At 43.5% G+C, this 19,033-nt stretch overlaps 1 long non-coding RNA gene across 1 annotated transcript; it reads left to right on the top strand.

Annotated features, from left to right (window-relative positions):
* Window positions 1-35: 35 nt before the first annotated feature.
* LOC130252446 (uncharacterized) lies at window positions 36-18,753 on the top strand. Its single transcript, XR_008840360.1, has 4 exons — window positions 36-354; window positions 2,616-2,846; window positions 3,800-3,966; window positions 18,673-18,753. It is a non-coding gene; the product is annotated as an uncharacterized LOC130252446 (long non-coding RNA).
* Window positions 18,754-19,033: the final 280 nt, after the last annotated feature.

The following is a 19,033-nucleotide window of genomic DNA, read 5'->3' as shown; positions in this document are numbered from 1 at the left end:
CCCTCACGGAGGGCGCTGCCCTCAGCGTCCTGCCCCTCTGCCCAAACGCGCTCTGTTCGGAGAGACTTTTCCTGCTATCCCAGCTGAACCTGCCCCGGCTCAGCTTCGTGCTGTTGGCTGGAGTCCTCAGGTCTCTCCTGGGGTCTCCCCTCACCTCCTCCAGCTGGACAGACCGAGTGCCCTCAGCCGGCCCGCACGCGCGTTCCCCTCCAGGCCCCTCAGTGCCCTCCAAAGCTCAGTGTTTTTTCCGTTCTGTGGTGCCCAAAACCGAGCACAGCACCCGAGGAGAAACTGCACCAGGGACGGGTGTGCACCTCAGCGGTGAGGCGAACAAAAGGGACAAAGGCAGCGTGAGTGAGTGTCGGGAAAGCCATCTGGAATTTGAAACAGAAACTCCACAGAACATGCATGCCGGACATTTCGAGTGGTTAAGGCTATTGTGGTGCCCAGCCCTGAAGGTGCGGATGCCCCGCAGCCCTCACGGCGGTCAGGGCTGCAGGCAAAAATGCAGCCAAGACATCCATTCTGCCAGGACATCCTTTCCTGCTGCTCTGAAGTGCTGCCCATGAGTAAAAAGGCCTTTACATGCTTAGTTTGAGCTAAAACACAGTAGGCGATTATCTTCTCATCAGCATTAAACCCAGACAGTGGCATTTTCCGCACAGAAGTGTTGAAATATCCCAGTTCCGCTGTCTTTTCAAGCCTTGGTAACACACTACCGCTCTAGCAGAAACCAAAATGTAAGTCGTGTTTCTGAAACTCATAAGTTTGTGTTAGTGAGGACACGTGCTGCTTGATTTTCCCATGTTGGTTTTTATATTTTCAGTTTAGGATAAATTAATATCGTCACAAATATTAGTTGTAAAGCAATATTGAAAGAAAGACACCCTCCCAAGGATAAAAATAAGCAAATAGCCCTTGGCGTTTTACTGGCAATCTTTATGTGGAAATTCTGTCTGATTTTACTTTTTTATTATGTGAATTTGGTGACAATATTCATTAGTGAAGGCCTGGGGTTAAATTTTCACATTTCAAGTTTACTAGCAGAAATTTGGAAGGGTTTTTATTGTTTGTGGGAGTCGTCAAAATTTTGTTACTCTTCATCAATGACAAAAAAAAAGTTAACTTCAGCATATGTTGAGATTTCTGCTTGAGGTGGAGTGGGAATAATTCCTACTCTCTCAGTGAACTATTAGACACCTCGATCGATCAGGCTGGTGGCAAAGCACCCTTTTCCAAACAGAGAAGATGGTGCTGATGGTGAACTTCAGGGGGAGTTGGATGTAATTCCAGGGGAAATAAGTCATGTACTGGGACTGTGTCCCCTTATGCCATCTTCTTCACACAAAGGCTACTTTGCAGCTTTTGTGCTAGGAAGGGTAAAGAACTTCGTGAACAAATTAAGGAGGCATAAAACCACAGCACTGGAAATTTGTAGGAGAAGAGTACACAGAAAATAAGGTCAGTAGTAAATGGTTAATGAAATAGATGCTGAGTAATTTTTTCTGTTTCTGAACAGTGAAGGGACAGAGTTACAATGGTAATGAAATAATGGAAATACTCTGGGTGTTCAGAAGGAGTGAGTGTCACACCCTGCAGAGTGAATAAATGAGTGAATAAATCACAGGCACTTAGGCTAAAGCAGGAGTTTTTAGAAGGAAGATCCTGATGATCTCCTGTGCCCACATGGAAGCATTTCTTCATTTGAGCTGAATGCTCGGTGGGCTGCAATGCTTGATTTGGTTTATTTTACTGAACCGAGCCTGGAGGAAAAATCACATTTGAGGACTGGAGAGGAAAACCAAGCTGCATCAGAATCTCAGCATCTTGACTGATGCAAGCAAGCTGCCAGCAATTTTTATGGCCTAATCAAAACAAATAAGAAATTGACCTTCTCTTCCCATGGCAGCTTTAACTGGCAATGTGGTTTCGGTGCTTGGCTGCAAGTCCTGCTCATTTACACATCCATGCACGACATGATGTATGCAGTATTCCAGCTGATAAGGTTATTTGGGAAGAAAGGCTCTGCCTAAATGTAATAATGTAATTTGTAATTTGGTTTTATGATGAACAGTTCCACGGGGGGTGGGAGGATGGGCAATCCTTGCAAGCAGCGCTGCTGGCAGAACTGAGGCATGAACAGCACCTCCTGCTGAGCTGAGGAACAGGATATTCTGGCCAGGATCCAGGGAAGCACTCAAACAAGCTCTTTATCTGAAGCACAGATTAGCACTTTTTGTCCCTTAGGTATTAGAAGGAATGTGTCACAGCTTCCAAGACTAACATTTGGGAAAGGAGTTGCTTGGTATACATGCTCAAATAATTTTGTTTTTTAATAAATAAATAAGTAAATAAATAAATAAATAAATAAATAAATAAATAAATAAATAAATAAATAAATAAACCCAGAACTGCCAGGAAATCATCCAAACACCAACTTAAGGCAAGTTAGTAATAACATCTTCATCTGCTTTGCTGGATGCTTGCTTGATCATCTTTCATAGGCTCGATTTCAGAGTAAACTCCAAAATATTCTTGCTGTTTCCACCTGTACTTACCCTTCACATCATCTCTTGGGGTTTACTGCTCTTGTGGAAGTTTTTTTTGTTCCAAAGGGTCTTGCCAGAAATTCTGATCCTGTAGACAATGCTGCACTGAACACTTCCCAGCTCTCAGCAATCCCTTTGGGAAAAGTGGGAAGTGTTCCCAAGGCTGGATGCCAGGTAAGCAATAAAGTCAGAGGAAAAGAAGTTACACCCCTCCTTTTTCATCTCCATACCCTATGATTTCCCTGTCACCAGGCAAACTATTTCCATGATTTCTATGGATTCAAGTGAAACCAGTTGGTGAGTTAAGTTCTTCTGCTAAGCCAGAATTGTTACATCTTGAGTTGAAGGCTCTGGACATACAAAACCAATATCTGAGTTCAGATTTTAGTGTGGTTTAAGATTTTCAAATGTTTAGAAGCATCTTCAACTTCTCTTAAGAAGCAACAAATATCTGTATTCCAGTAGAAACTGTAATTTCTTTTCATGGGGAATAGGCAAAAATAAACCAGAATTGTTGCCAGGCAAAAATAAACCAGAATTGTTGCCAGAAAAAAAGCACTTTGTCATATCCTAATCTTAAATATTACTTGACAGATAGGTTAAATACTGGCTTGATGCCAGAACTTAGGAGTGTGAAAATGAAGTGAATATCTATTTGGAAACTGGGGGGTTTTTCTATTGGGAAAGGTGTCAGAAAATGTTTGCTGATACCACATATTGATAGTCCTACAATACATTGGAAATCCAGAGTACTGACAAGCTCATGAGTCACATCTGCTCCCTAAGAGATGATAGCACATTTAATAAAATTGGGGAATAATCAGATAATCAGGTTAAACCATTAAATCAAAATGGCTTTTTTTTATCAATTATTTCTCCTGCTTATTCAGCTTCCAAATATCTGTTACAGACCAGAAATTAATCTTAACTGCCTTGAAATGCTGAAAGTCATAATCTTTCTCAATCAAGTATTTTTGTTGTTCTGCATGGACAACCTCTCTTAAAATCTTGATACTAAAATGCTCCTTTCAAAAGAGGGGATGCATATTTTTGTTGATTCAGCTGATTTTAAATGAAATTTCACTTTTACAGTTTTATCTTAGAATGCAGGTGTTGTTAAAAGATAGAAGTGTGGTTGAGAATGCCTCTTGTTGTGTAGAACAACTGCTCACCAGTGTCTCATGCACAAGAGCAGGCTGTCACACATGAAGTATTCTGTGTACCACATCTAAGTGTGTTTATCTCCCCAGATTTTCCAAAGATCCCAATTCTTCATTCCCTGCCAAGAAATGCTTACAAGGAAACAGCCGTGAGTAGTTGAATTCCTCGTAGCAGCACAAGCAAAATGGGAAAGTGCCAATTATTGTGTCAGAGACCCTGGAGAATGATGGATGCTGGCCTTGCCTTTTTCCACCAGGTAATGTTTTTTACAGTATGGATGAAGTTGTCCCAATGACGTTTTGTTACTTCAGGAAAAGGTAAATGATCATTTTCCCAAATTGCCTCAAATTGTTATATTGAGCTTTATTGTGAAGTATTATTCGGAGGTCCAACAAAGATAGAAGATTTAAAGATGGTGTAAAATCAAAACTCATTACGTATTTTTCTCCTTAACTCAGAATTGGGGTGATGCTATACCTATGTTAAGAATTTGGGAGGCTTGATGAAGTAGAATTTATGAGCTTCTTTCAAATATATATTTTTTTCAGAAAACAACACACTTTCTCTGTCCCTCACAAAATTTGCAGTATATGCTGCAGTTCTCTCTGTGAAATTCCACTTCCCTGGCTTATGAATCGATGGAAGGTTTGGGAATATGACTTGAGTCAAGACAAAGTGGAAAAACAGAACTCATGGTGGGTCCATCACAATCGTATCATTCACCAAAATCTGAGTCAAGCGGCCAAAACTCAGAATAACTTCCCTACTGCCACGGCAATCCCTGGCGAGTGTTTGTGCTTCGGGCCAAGGGCAGGGTTCTCGGATGTCTTCAAGGAGAGAGACGTTTTCTGGTACTGCTGGAGCTGGGACCTGTTTGGCATGTGCTGCTGTACGGTGACACGGGCTGGGGAGGCAGGCAGGATGGGTGCACATGTGGCCATTTTAGACCGGATGGGAGGCTCCGACTCCAAGTGAGCCACCCCAGGAGCTTCTCCTGCCGGTGACAGGTGCTCTGGGAGCATCGTGTCTGTGCCAGGGGAGCTGTGCCCAAGGAGCAGGAACAACCCCCTGTCCCGGGGCTGCCCCGGCGGGAGGTGCCGCAGCGGCGGGGGGTGAAGGCAGGACGGGCTCTGCGGCCCCTCCGCCCGGTGCCCCTCTCCTGCCGCAGGGGCGAGGCTCGGCCGCCTCCGGCACCGGCACCGAGCGGTCCGCGGGGAGCCGAGCCGCGCCGCGCCGCGAGCGGCATGGACTGGGAGCTCAACCTGCTCCTCTACCTGGCGCTGTTCGTGCTGCTGCTGCTCCTGCTGCTGCTCCTACTGTGCCTGCTCCTCCGGCAGCTGCGGGGCTCGGCGGGAGCAGCCCCGCGCCGCCTCCCGCCGCCCCGGCAGCCCTGGGCTGAGTGCCGGGAGCCGGGAGCTGGGAGCCGCCCGCCGCCGCCTCCGCCTCGGGCCGCCCCCAGGTGAGTCCGCGACACGCTGGGAGGGCTGGGGGCCGTCCCCGGGGCCGCCCCCGCCTCTCCGCGTCCCCCGGGGTGGCACGGGCTGGGTGCTGCTCCGCCAGCATCCCCTGTCCGCGACCGCCCTCCGGTCCGCTCTCGCTAGGGTACCTACGTTTGCCATGTAAAATTCAGGGGAAATTTGAAGGTACGCTCACCCTGCAGCTTTTAATCTGTAAGAAAGTATTATAAAACTCCCCTCAGGCTCTCTTTGTGGAGGAGGTTATCTTGGCTTTCTTTTGGCATATAGAGATCCGAATTTGACCCGATATTAGAGAATTTTTAAATGTAGCATTTTCCGGTGCAGAAGAGCTTTTGAAAGAACTTCCCCCACACCCCCTCAACTTTAACCACATCTAACTGAGTTTTCCTCCTTTTACTCCACAGGAGCTATTCCGTCATATAGCTCAAATACCAGTGCCAAGTAGGCTTCTCTCCCTGTAGGGTGGGAACAGACCGGGCAACAGCCCATGGCTGACCCTACCCCGTCTCTGGTCCCAGCACAGCAGCTGGGCTGGTGTCAATGTAGTGTGGCTGAGCAGCCACCTCCTGCTGGCTGCCCCCATCCTGTGCAGGGCATCAGGGGTGGCATGGACAAAGCAACTCGGCCACGGGGCCTTGAGGAAATTCCTGCTTGAGGCCTTTAGGAAATCTGTGCAGACCTTTGGCTGAAGACCTTTCACAGCATGGTTTTGGATAGCTCTCTGGAACTAGGGTGTCTTCAGAAACAGTGAGCTTAAGTGAACCTGAGTTCTGACCTGTGCTCACTCTGCTGAGTTTCTGCACCAAGGCAAAAGATGGACAGACACCAATTTGTCCCTACAGGAAGGATCTGTGGAGAAGCTAAGATCAGGTGCTAACAGCTCTGCAGTGAGCTTGGCAAAAATAAATTATTTTAGTGCTACAGAGCTGGTGTTCTTGTTTAAAAGCATGGTATTTAGGGATTCTTCTTTAGGCCACATTTAGATGGCAGGTGTTGGAGCAGTGTGGCTGCAGGCAGCCAGGTCTCCAACATTCCTGTGGGGTGTATTTTTACAGGGCAGGTTGCTGCTAATTCAACAAGTGCCTCTCAGTACACGATTTGCCTTTTTCACTCCTGCTGTGCATTGCTTTGTTACAATGCAGCCTGCTGCTAGCACAAGGACACTGTTAGAGGGAACATGGGATATTCCAGCTCTCCAGCCCTTGCTGCAGTGATCTGAGCTCTCTTCTCCTGCTTGCTGCTGGGTAACTTGGCATGGGGGAAGAATTTGTTAATGGTAATGGAGTAGTTAAAATCAAGTAGGAGAAGCTCTCCTCCAGACCGTGTTGGCACTGCTCTGGTCCTTCTTCCATCTGGCTCACTATGGGTTTTTACTTCAAGCTTTTGAAATTGTTGCGCACTCTGTGATTTAGGTCAGGTCTTTGAGTTGCATCATTACAGATCCATCATCTCTTACACAGACTGTCCCCATGTGCAATCCCACTTGGCAGGGGCTTTGCAAGACATAGGACATTCTGCTTGGGGTACTAGTCCTGGAGCTGGTGCCATGCTGCCTCGCACACCTCGGGCCATGAGGATTTGCCATCTGTAGCCCCTCCTAGTGCAGCCCCTGCTGCCCTTCTCCACTCTTGGCTGGTTTTTTCAGTCATGGGAAAATGATGAGAGAGCAATCCGGTGTAGGTTTCCCTGCCAATGACCCATCAGCCTCTTATCTCTATGGTTTTCTTGTTCTTCCTCTGTGAAAGTGGTGGGAATGATTTTGGCCTCACATCAGTGATTAGAAAGAAGATGACTAATGATTTTGCTCAATTAATATGAGTAGCCCATAAAACTGCGACACACATTCTGCATGAGCACCAAGAGATTATCTTCAGAAGGTGACTTCACAGATAAGTAGCCCTGGAGTGTTTAAAATATTGGGAATTGTTGGGGCACTTCTAACAACTTGTGTTGCAGAAGTCCTTCGTACTTATTGTATTGCATGGAGCAGAGAGAATCTGATTTTTTTGATAACTCTTTACAAGCATGACTGACAGGGCACAGTCACCTTTCTCGGGAAAATGAAAACTAGTACATGATTTTCTCTAACATATAACCATTTTATAGCAACAGTGAAGGAGAAAAATTTGCTACTCAGTGAAACATCTCCAGGTCAGAGGATTATAATCTCTCTGCTTTGTCTTGTTTTGGTACTAGTACTGCATCTCAAATGTTGTCATTTCACAAATACATGCAGTGTAGGAATAAATACCCCAAATTCACAAGATGAGTACTCCTTTTAAGTAAGTTCCATGTTTCAGCACTGTCATCTGCAGTGTAATTTGGAAGGACAAGCAGGGGAGTTGTTTGGCATCACACATTCAAGTGGCATCAAACATCTGCTCCATTCAAATGATTTCCCATTTCTTGATGCATGTTTTAGGGCACAGCTGTGGAGGCAGCACCTTCCCCTCTGCTGGTATGGTCACAGGGCAAGAAGGTGGGTGGATATTCAGCTCTTCTGGGCTGTAATTATAGGTGCTTTGTGTTCCCAAAGATTGATGTTGCCAATCCTTTGATTGATCCTTTTGCTCAGGAGGGAGGGCAGGCTACCTCTTGTGCAAAGAGCTATCCCAGTGTCCAGAGATCTTCTAGGAAGTTTCTAAATTGTCCAGTGTCCAACTTCTGGACAGAAGGTGTACACCCTTTTGTTTAGTCAGTTATGAGAGGCAGAAGTAAGCCAAAGGCTCTAAAAGATTAGCCAGATGAATCATCGCGGGGAGATGTAAACAAGCTGCAGGGTGAGTGAAATACAAGATGGAATCATTAGTAGGGAAATGACTCCTGAGCCCTGCGTGTTGCTGAAGTGCACAGGCACAGGTATCCTGTCTTGGGAGGGGGCTAGGTCTCCCTTCTGTTCAGCACTGAGGTTTTGGGACACCTCATTACTGTGCCATTGAGGGCAACACCAGAGGCAAGTCAGATAAGAGCCCTGAAAAGCCTTTGGGGAATCCAGAAGGAAAGAATAAAAGAGTTAAATATGTATGCTTTTGTTAGCTGGCAGTTACAGGGTAATGAAATCATCTGCAAATATTTGAAAGATACACACTCTGAGGAAGATTTATTTAGCATGGTCTGTAACTGGGCATAAGAGAGTACAGACAGGGACCAGTAACACTAAAGGCAGGAGAAAGTACTTAACAGCAAGGTATGTTAACTCAAGAAATGTCCCAGGGAAGACACACAAAGCTCGATGTTTGCCCGTGTAAAATTAGACTGTCACTAGAGGGAACAATGCTGTGCTCTTATGAGGAGCTCAGTACCTTTAATTTTTTTGCATTCCTGAGAACCTCTCTACTGTGTTGCTTCCCTTCAAACGTTGTTACATCTTTCAATTTCCTCTTTGAAAATCCACCTCTGTGAAGGGCTGTCAAAATTCTGGCAGTCACTTAAGATATATTTTGAGATGCCTTGGAGGGACTTCATCCAAAGCAGGTTTTCTGTTCAGGTGTATGGACACATCTGAGCTGAGAAAGCTTTCAGTACAGAATATGATGGTTCATCTTATTTGGACTTATAGAATAAATTTATTATTATTATTATTATTATTATTATTATTATTATTATTATTATTATTATTATTATTATTATTATTATTATTATTATTATTATTATTCCTACTACTGCTACTTTGATATTTTACCACATCGTAATGACTGCAAGTTTACAGAATGGGGAATATAATGCTTCATGTAGTTACAAAAATTTATGTATTAATACTCGAGGAAATTTATGGAAAGCCTCACAAATCTGAATGTTACATGTCTTCAGTGTGACTTTCAGTGAAATTCAGCAGCATGTGCTTCAGGTGACTTCTCTCTGAAAATGCATATCCTATTTTTGATTTCAGAAAAATGGACATCTTCAGAACTGATCTTGTCAATAGCAATTATCTTAAAGTGGTATTTGCATTTCCTGGATCATTTATTTTTATAATTAGGGATAAAATGTACATTCTCAGTCTGCTTAGTTTATTATTTCTGTCTTTATGGGTGTTTTTTTTTTTAGAATTTAATTTTGTACTTTTACTGGATCTGTGTTAACAGAAACAGCACTCTGCAAAAATGGTTAAAAGACAAGTCTCTGCTTGCTGAAGAAAGCAGTTGATAGAGAAAAACAAATTAATTTTCATTCCAGCCTTTGTGCACAAGGCTTTATTTAATCTCTGTGTTAACAAATGGTCTTTCTGCTTCTTCAGTAAGATTTAATATCTTTAAAAGCTAAGTTCACTGGGAGTCTGCTGTGATCACCCGGGCACGCTCGCACCTATTTAACACCTGGGAAGTGCTGTGTGCTGATTTATTAAAATTTATGCCGCATTAAGGAGCCTGTCAAGAGGCAACTCTCTGTCTTCACGCATGGTAATGAAGTTTTCAGAGGAATCTGTTCTTTCGCAAAAGATCCCTTGACTTTGGTAGAACAGGTTTTGCTGGAGCCTTGATTGATTGCTGCAGACAAGTTTAACTGCTGTGCTTGGAGAAAGGATCGCTGGTGTATACTTTGTATACTTTCCCTGCATTTTCTCTTAGTTTGGGCTGATGGATGTATTCTAACCAGTCCTTTCTACACGACGTGAATGCCAGGTAACATCAGACGTGGCATGAAAACTTGATGTTTCCATCCTGAAAATGAGAGAAGCCTCCCAAAACCTCTCAGATCTTCACGTTATGACAGTGTCGCTGACTCTGGGATAGCCTAGGGCTGTGTCTGTGAGCCCTGGGGGATTCTGCTGGCCAGGGGGAGCCATGGGGGGAGTGAGGATTGGCAGAAGGTGGAGGAGGAACAGAGCAAAACACAAGTGCGGCCGATAGAGAGGGCATCAGGCTGGTTTACTCGCAGGTGAGAGTGGAAACAGAGGGGTTAAAGCACTGGGACAGGGACCTGTGGGTTTTCTGGAGGGAGGAGTGATGGATGTGATGTCCCAGGTCTTGCCTTCTGGCCTGGGCAGAGTGATGCCCTCTGGGGCAGCTTGGTGGGTGTCTGTCAAGAGAAGCTGGTGAGGATGGAGGGGCCCAGGGCAGAGGAGATCCAGGAACAGCAGGCGATGCATTTATGTGTTTTGCTATACTTGGGTTATTGTGTGGGAAAGAGCAGAGCATGGCCCTCCTTAGAGGGTGAAGGGAAATGTGTATGTCGGGCCTTTTTTGTCTTCTTCAGCCAAATAGCTCTCAGGAAAACAGTGAGGTCAAACAAAGCAGGAGGTGATGAGATCTCTCCTGCTTTGTCAAGTCTCCCCAGCAATTCCATCGGAGTTTTGGTGTCTGCAGAGAGGTTTTTCTGTCTGTCCTGTGAACACAGCTTAGCACCCTGTTCCTAGACAGAGGGCTACCATGTCTTGGGTTGATGTGCCCTCCTTTACTTCAAAATTGTGGAAATTAGACAGTATATCTTCATGGTCTTCTCATAAGCTCCTGATGAAATAATTTTGTTAAGAGTGCCAGTAGTTGAAGTGATGTAAACCACTTCTTTGTTAAAATGCACAGTTTGGTTAAAGTATAAGTCTATGGTTTGGTTGTAGTAGAAGTCTATAAATTTTATAACTCTGCTTTAGTGAAGTCTGCTTTAATAGACTTGTCTGTCTGTTGCCTTGATTCACATATGAACCCCCAGAGACTTGTCAGCTGTCAGAAAATTATGGATGCTTAGCAGAGGAATTAGAGGTCTGCAATATGTTGTGCAAAGAGTAAGCATGGAGGAAAAGATGATTCACTGCTGCTTTGCCCCAGCTTTGTATTCACACCTCATTCAAATCTGACTGAATTCAATCACCTTATCCATGGCTCAAAAAGACTAGGGGGTAAATGTGCTGCACCTGGCCTGTGTGCGCTGTTTGTCCTCTCATGGCTATTGTTTTTTGGCAGAGCCCTGTTACCCTGATTCCTCAGGAGCGGAAACAGGGGCATAAAGTGGTTCTGAGCAGGGATACAATGCAAGCCTCTGGTGGGGATCACCTGTGGGGAGTTTGTGTGCCTCTCAAAACCTGAGTGTGGGCAGTGACCCACCTGCCTCAGAGCCCCTGGTGGCTGAAGCCAAAATTTTGTGTTGCTGGAGCTGAATACAAATGAGCTCAGAGCTACTCCTGCACGCACTGTTACCTGCCACTTCAGTGCAGGTCAGAAACCCAAAACACTGCTGAAAGTGTGTTGTAATGCCAGCTAATAAAGCTTCCAATTTGGCCTTCAGGGAAAACAGCACATTTCCCTTGGTTGTTTTGTGGTATGGAAGGCAGGTGAATCTGCTTATGGAAGAAGAGCTTGTTTTGCCCCGTGGGTGGCTGTTTACTGGGAGTGCATTGAGGAAACTTGTTTAATGAACCCACAGAGGTCTCCTCCACTCTGTGATAGCAACTTGGTGGCCTTTACTTGTGGCCCTAAGCCCCCAAACAAATTTCCTTTTCAACCTCCTGTTTCTCCCACCAGTTCTGTAAGTAACTGCATGGAAAACACCAAGGTTGACAACACTTTAGGAATAAAAGACCTCAAGCATCAGCAAATGCTCGTGACAGGGCAGAGCTGTGAGATGTGTAGCAAACTCATTTGTCTGTTTGTCTCAGCCTGCAGCTCTGAGAAACCAAGTATCACCTGGGAGCTTCTCTAGAAATAATTTAACTTTTAAAGGAAATGCATAGTCATGGAACTGTGCAATATTAATTTAAACAGAAATTTAATTTAAAAGTAATTTTTTTTTCTTGTTTTTCCACTTTAGTCTGGTCCTTTGAGCATAGTCAAGGCATGGCTGGATTTCTCATTCACCATTTGAAAGCTGTTTGCTTGATGTAATTTATGAGTATCAAGTTAAAAAAAAAAAAGTAGTTTGCTTGTCTGCAATCTGCCTTGACTGTAGAGACATCTCACTGTTGTAAAATCTTTCCCCTTCAGCTTTCCTTTGAGGGAAATTATTTGAATGCTAGAAAGAATTGAAATGCTATTCCGTGCTAGTACAGAGGAAGGCATGAAATGCTTTTATGAATTGTGATGGTTTGCAGTCTCCACTGAAGTAGCCTGACTAATCAAGAGGTTTTACTGTTTTCTCCTTCGTTCATCACAGCTGTAGGGTTAGTATGCTGTCTTTTGGGCATGAACTATTTCCTCAATGTGTAACATATAATCCAAAAATAAATGCAAAGTCTTAATAAGGATTGATGACAAAAAATTTTTAAAAACCCAAACCAGGACCTTTTTTTTTTCCTCCTATTGATCCTACTGCATCTGCACTGGATTCATTTCCAGCTGATCACTGACCTTTCCTGTGTTAAAGACAAACTCTTGGCATGAGATTATCTATTTTTATAGAAAATTTGGCTTACAGAAGCCTTCTCACAGTTTGATATTGCAGAGAGCAGAGCTGGTGGGGGACCTGCCTAGAGCTGGTGGGAATGCTTAGTAAGCAAAAATATTATGGGATCAAATATTAGGCTGTGTAGGTAAAGAAAGCCTTCCTTTTTTTTCTCCAGTAGTGGAGCTCTCCTCTTTAACTTATTACAAAGAATGGCAAACCCATGTTTTTTCCAACTTTGAATCCGTAATTGAGATGCAGCAGAATGCATAATGTAAACTTTTTGACTACTTTTGAGAGAGAAAGGGAAGCAAAGGGCAAGAGTGTTATAAAAGAAAATCCCCATCAAGTGGAACACCTGTCTTATCACTTGGTAGTATTGTACTTTTAGTTATGTAGAGAGGGAAATCGTTGAATGTTATCCCGTGTCAGGATTTTGGAGGACTCGTACAGTTACTTGTTATTCCTCTAATTTGTCCCGGTCCTCACGGGGGAGTGTCTGGGGAGCCGCAATTCCCGAGCGTGCCACTGGATGGAGCACTTTCTGTAAGGTTCATCCCTCTTTCAGAACCCCTGGGGCTGTTGGAACTGTAGGAAGGGATTTCAGCGAGTCAGCCTTTACATTACTCATTTTTTCACTTCCGCTTTGACTAGTACCGTACCTACTTTTGAAAAATTTGCTACTGAGCGTGGTTTAACTGAAGTTCCTACAGTGACTGAGACGGGGAGCCTGACAAAATGCAGGCATCCATGCTCTCTACCACTGTGTTCAGCAGAATAATTGTGGTCAGTTGGTATTAAGCTGCTGTATAGCAATTGCATATATCCCCACTATATTGGGATATAGATCCTGGTGCAGATGGAGGCTGGGGTTGCTGGGAAGTCTGGGTGTTTCCTAGTTTCTCCCTCTGCTTAGAGACACGGCAGCTGTTCACTGTTCCTGGGACCTATGGCATTGCCTCTTGTTCAGCAGGTGAATGCTCCCAGTGCTGACAGGAAAGTCTTAATTAGCCATAAATATTTGTTTGTTTTGGCTGAAAGCAAAAAGGTAATTTATGTTCACAGCTGTCTTAAGCAAATAATAGAACACCAGGAAGGAAATAAGTTAGCCATTAAAATAATAAAATGCGTCTGTTCCTGCTTGGTAGTTTGGATGCAAAGTTTAAATGTGACCGGGTGCCATGGCACAGATGGGATTGCACCACCTTTTCTGCAGCTCACGGCCTTATGCTGCAAGTCTTGCTCTGTTGTGCCTAAGGGCTTTGAAGGTGTTGGAAGGATCAGGGCAGGAATTTCTCCCCTTTTCTTCCCTCTTACCAGTCCACAGCTAGGAGTTGTGCATTGAGAGAGAAGCGAGATTTGCTGTGGTTGGAAAAGTTGGTGACAAAACTTTAATGTTGTCTAACCTCAACTTCACCCATGCCAGAGGATAGTGAGCTCTGGAGATTTCTTTTCTCCATCTGGGAAGGTTATTTGACTGCCTCAGTTGTGACATCTCATTCCTTCTTAACTCCACTCTTGGATCTGGGCATTGGCTTTTTTGAGCAACAGCCTTCAGACCTGGAATGGGACAGCAATTTTATTTTTGGGGTTTTGTTTACCTGGGGTATGGTCAAGCAGGTGATGTTGCAGACAGCTCATGAGAAGTCAGCCAAACCACTGACTTGAAATAGATACAACAAAATGAGGAGCTCAGGGCATAGGAGGAGGAGGCAGGGAATGACATTTAACATCAGGCAGTCTGTGGTTCCTCTTGCAAATGGGATTATCCTGTAGCATCTGAATGCCAAAAATCACTCTGGTTTTCAGTCTGGTGAGGGGTCGGAATACGTGGCAGGAGTTACACAAACACAGCAAAACCAATTCTAATCTATAGTTTAAGGTTTAGTGCTTGTTAGTAGTTCTTGGGTAGGGATTTGCATCAAGGTGCTTTTATTAAAAATAAACACTGTTTTAACAGTGTTTTATCACTTCTGGAAAAGAGGCTTGAGCTTTTATAGTAGCCTAACAGTGGATCTTGAAAGGACTTGCAGCCCTTGACTTTGAATTCATCCTCTAATCTGAAGAAAAATAGCATTAAAAATGCTATCAATAGAGTAAAGAAAACCAGGTTTTGCTTTGTGAATACCTGAATAATAACTACATAAAAGTTGTTGCTGGGAATGGGAGGGGGAACCCCTTTCAGTAAGCAGAAGTGCAGTTTGCATCAGGATGTCACTGTTCCTGTGTTCCTGTACTTTAACCTGGCTCTGGTTTATCTACAGCTCTGCTGTCATTAACAGTACTGGAAGTTGTTGGTTTGCTATATTAATTGTTTTAAGCTTGAAAATGTGAATTAAAGTAACAAAAAAATCCAAAAAGGACCAAAAGAGGATATGCAGAGGCACTGAGGTTTTTTTAGAGGTACAATACCACAGACATTTCTACTGAACTTATAGTTTATTCCCAGCCAAACAGCTAGTTCAGGTGAAAAAAAAAAATTCTGTCATACAGCCAACTCTTCAAAAATATGATGGAGGTGAGAAATTTAAGCTACCAGCAGTGTGGCATTTCTTGACTGTAGGGCTAGTAATCCAATGAGGAAACCCCCCACTTTGTGCCTGGAAATAATTAGGGTGGGATTAGTAGAATGCTAAGAAATGCTCTTTTAAAATGTCTTTGAATATTTTCTTGAGGTAAAGGTTAGGGTTTAGACAGTGGCAGACCCTTCAACCTTGGTCTTTGTGGGTCCCTTCCAATTCAGAGTATTGTATTTGATTGATTGTGCATGACAGCGAGCAAGAGAAGGTTTATGGAATTATGTGTCCTATCCACAGTTGTGCCCAAAGCCTCATGTTTGAATGGCTTTGTTCAGGCATAAACATTTGAGTGGGCTGCTCACCCTTTAAAGCTTAAAAATTAAGAAACGGAGCATTTGACTCTAGAGTGTCTGTCTGGATGTGTGTTGGCAATGAGCAATTAAAATACACATGCAGTTTAGGTAGGTTTGTCTTAATTCAGGTATCAAAATATATTGTGGAAACCAGGAAAGTGGCTTTAGAGGTCTTGAACCAAGTGGTAAAAATATTTATTGTGTTTTAGAGTAGTAAACATCCAGTGTTGATGGTTTATGGAAAGTTATAGACAGAAAGAATGGAATTAAGTTCCAAAGAAATCATTAAAGCTCTGTAGGACACAAGTACCTCCTCATAAAACTGTTGGGTTATCTGGGTTTGATGTGGGCTCCATGCAGTTTGAAATCAAATCAGACTGTTAGTCAGGGTTTTGATGAATAGTCACTTGGAAGGTTAAGACCAGCATGAAATGAAAGGCTGAAGAGAGAAGAAGTTGATGTAGGCTGCTTTTGTCTCCAGGCTTGCTTCCTCATAATCAAAGCAGAATTTTGTGCGCCTGGTTCTGCTCTTCCTTATGAGAGCCAAGGCTTTTGCTGTGTCAGGTGAGAGCAGCTGCAGGAGGTGGGAGGGTGCTGCTTATCCTGGCACCTTCAGAATAATTGATGGATACTTTTCTTCTTCATGAGTCAATAGGTAAACCAAGGAGACAGTTCTCAGTGACACTGAGGGCCTCTGGCAAGGTAGAGAGAGGAAGAACAAAGCAGTGCAAAGTCAGTAACTTGTGACTTGAAACCTGGGCTCCGTTATCAGTCCCTCAGCTTGCCTTTATTCTCCATTTGAAAATGAAGATAATGCTGTTCCTGTATCCCAGGACTCCTGTGTGGCTTCTAATGAGAGGCCCCTTGCTGAGAAAAAGGTCTTGTTACAGGACCTCATTTAGAAGTGTTCTAGGGAATAGTATATGCAAAGCCCACACTTGTTTAGTGACCTTATGCCAGGTCATTTCAGCTAACCTATTTCTCTTCTCTGCAGAGAGGGAAACAGCCGCTCATGGGTGATTTTTATTTTTGTGCCTCAGATTTTTTGAATTTCCATTAAGCTTACAGAACTTGATCCTTTTTCTCTCTGCTACTCTCCTCTAAGTAGAACTAATGGCCTTTATGGTTAAGGGAAACTTCTTTCTGAAGATTTCTTGATTTTTTCTTGATTTTGTTGCTATGGCTAGTGATTTAGGGCTATCCCGAAGGTTTGAAGTGGCTCTTAAGTTCTTCACACAGTGCTTCAAGTTCCTGGATGAGGGTCAAGACAAGTATTTGCTGTTATAGATGAGCTGTGCCCTCATACACCATCCCTGTGTGTAAGTGTAGAGCACAAAACCCAAGTGGTCTGCTCAAGGTACACTGTAGTTTGGAACAGCTGGAAATGCAGGAATACATCCTGAGCACCTGGCTCCTTTTCTCTCCTTTCCTCAGAGGAGTCCATATCATTGGTCATAAGGGATATTAATTATATTTCTCAGGAGGAATTAGATAGCCTGGAGCTCAAGCTGTGCCTTAGCAGAGTGCTGCAGGGCTGTCCTAGTAACCAAGAGTAGCATCAAGGATTAGAATTTGGCTCAAGTAATTTGTCTTTGCTTAAATTGAGATTATTGCATTGGTGGCATCCTTGTGATATATCTTACTCTAAAGACAATTTCAAAGAAACCTGCACCTCCTGTGTGTAAATGAAAATAACATAGTTTTCCAGTAAGAGGAATTGAGCTGCCTGCTGCTGTAATTGGTATGAATGCCTGTACCTCCCATTAACCTTTTCACTTTGTGCTGGTGTCCCCAGAGAAATCAAGAATCTGACAGAGTGCTGCTCTATAATGGGTTGCGGATTAGAAGTAATGAATCACTTACAGGAAGTTGTCTTTGCTGGAAGACAACATTTTGTCTCCAAAACAACTCTCAAAGTGCTTTAAGAAACAACACAACCTTCTGCTTCGTACTCTTAGCCTGTCCTTCAGCAGCCCCCTGATGCCAGCATGTGCAGCAGGGAAAGATTTTTATAAACTTTCTGTTCATGTTAAACTCTGAAGTTTCTTCCCTACCTGTAAGCCAGTAAAACTCTCCTCTCTCATCTGTTATTTTAATAGTGTCACTGCTTAGTGTTTGCCTCACACCTTCCACCCACAAAGTGCTGGAGTGCAGCACAAAGCTCTCTCCATTTGTGCTGAGCTGTCCTCGAGTAGCAGCTCAAGGCACTGAGAAATTTCTATCCTCTGGCACTAAGTCTGGAACAAAAAAGATTCTTCTCTGTCAGTGTTAATCAAACCATGCACTTTAAACTGCTCTATCTTTCCCACCTTCACCTTTGCTTCTGACTGTGGCTCATCAAGGAGTCTGGACTGTTTCACTTCCAAAGAGACTTTAACGTGTGGAAAAGCATTAAGGTCTTATCTTCAGTTATAATTCCATAAGGAAAAGGTCTGCTCCATGAAATTTCCCAATTCTTCAGTTATAATTCCATAAGGAAAAGGTCTGCTCCATGAAATTTCCCAAGCCTGAAAATCTCTCTTGGTAAGCCTAGTGCCCTTCAGTGCCTCTACAATAGGCTTTTAAATTATCTTGAAATGGGATTTTACTTTTAGAAGGAAATATTTTAACTAGGACAATAACAGGCCTTGGCCTTTCTATCTTGTGTGAGAAGTGCTTTAACGTGATTCCTGTGCTCCAACTCTGATAAATTGAAGGACCTTTCCATTTTCAGCAGCTTCTGGGTACATAGCAGAGCAAACTTGGCTTTGAGGAGGGCCTTCTCTTCTGTGATGCATTTAAAGGTAGTTCTGTAGGGTCACATAACAGCTCATAAATAGCACTGGCAGCAAAATGAGGCACGATGCTTTTGGGCAGGAGGTGAGGACCTGCCTTAATACAGCAAACCATCCATCTTCCTTATTTATTTTTTACAAACTCCTCAAAGCAACTGCAAGGGGCTGTGCTTCTGAAATTAATTGCTTTTGTGTCAACTTTTCATCCCCCTAGACTTCTCCACTGTTCCCAGAAAAACACACAGGTGTTTTAGTGCTGCAACCAGACTCTGAAAACATTTTCAAGACCCTTATTAGAAACCCCATATCAATTTAATTATTTCACTTATCTGATGATTCCTGCATGCACTCTTTGCCTTTCTGTGCAGCTACAACCTGAGGATTTCAGTCTGTATGGACAAGTCTTGTGCCTGGAAGTGGATTGGGAACTGACAGGGCTCTGCTTGCAAAGTTTCCAGAGCTAAATATACTATTAAGGCAATGCCACTCCTTTTCTGATATTTTTCTGCTGTTTTTCATTACAGGTGTTTGCAACTCTGTGTTAAGGAAGAATTGGAAGTGCACTGTGCCAGCAGCAGCCCTGGGAAGCAGACTGTTACATCCTGGTATGATTTTACTAGGGATTGAAGATGCAAAGAACAGGGAGGGACTTGGAAGGTGAAATGACTGCTATGACCTCATGTGGATTTTTAACTTGTGTGAAAATTCATCTTCATTTTTAAAAAATGAGAAAAAGAAGTATACTAAATCTAGAAGGCTTATTTGTGACTTGTGGGTGGGCAGTATTGACTGTTAGAAATGCTGTCAGGTGAACTACCTGCCCTCTGTGACCATGAAAGTCCTGCAGCTGGTGCTCGTGAGTCACCATCTCCCAACTGTTTTAGC

Source organism: Oenanthe melanoleuca, chromosome 4 (assembly GCF_029582105.1).
Source record: "Oenanthe melanoleuca isolate GR-GAL-2019-014 chromosome 4, OMel1.0, whole genome shotgun sequence".
Classification (NCBI taxonomy): domain Eukaryota; kingdom Metazoa; phylum Chordata; class Aves; order Passeriformes; family Muscicapidae; genus Oenanthe; species Oenanthe melanoleuca.
This window is presented reverse-complemented; position numbering and strand designations above follow the sequence as displayed.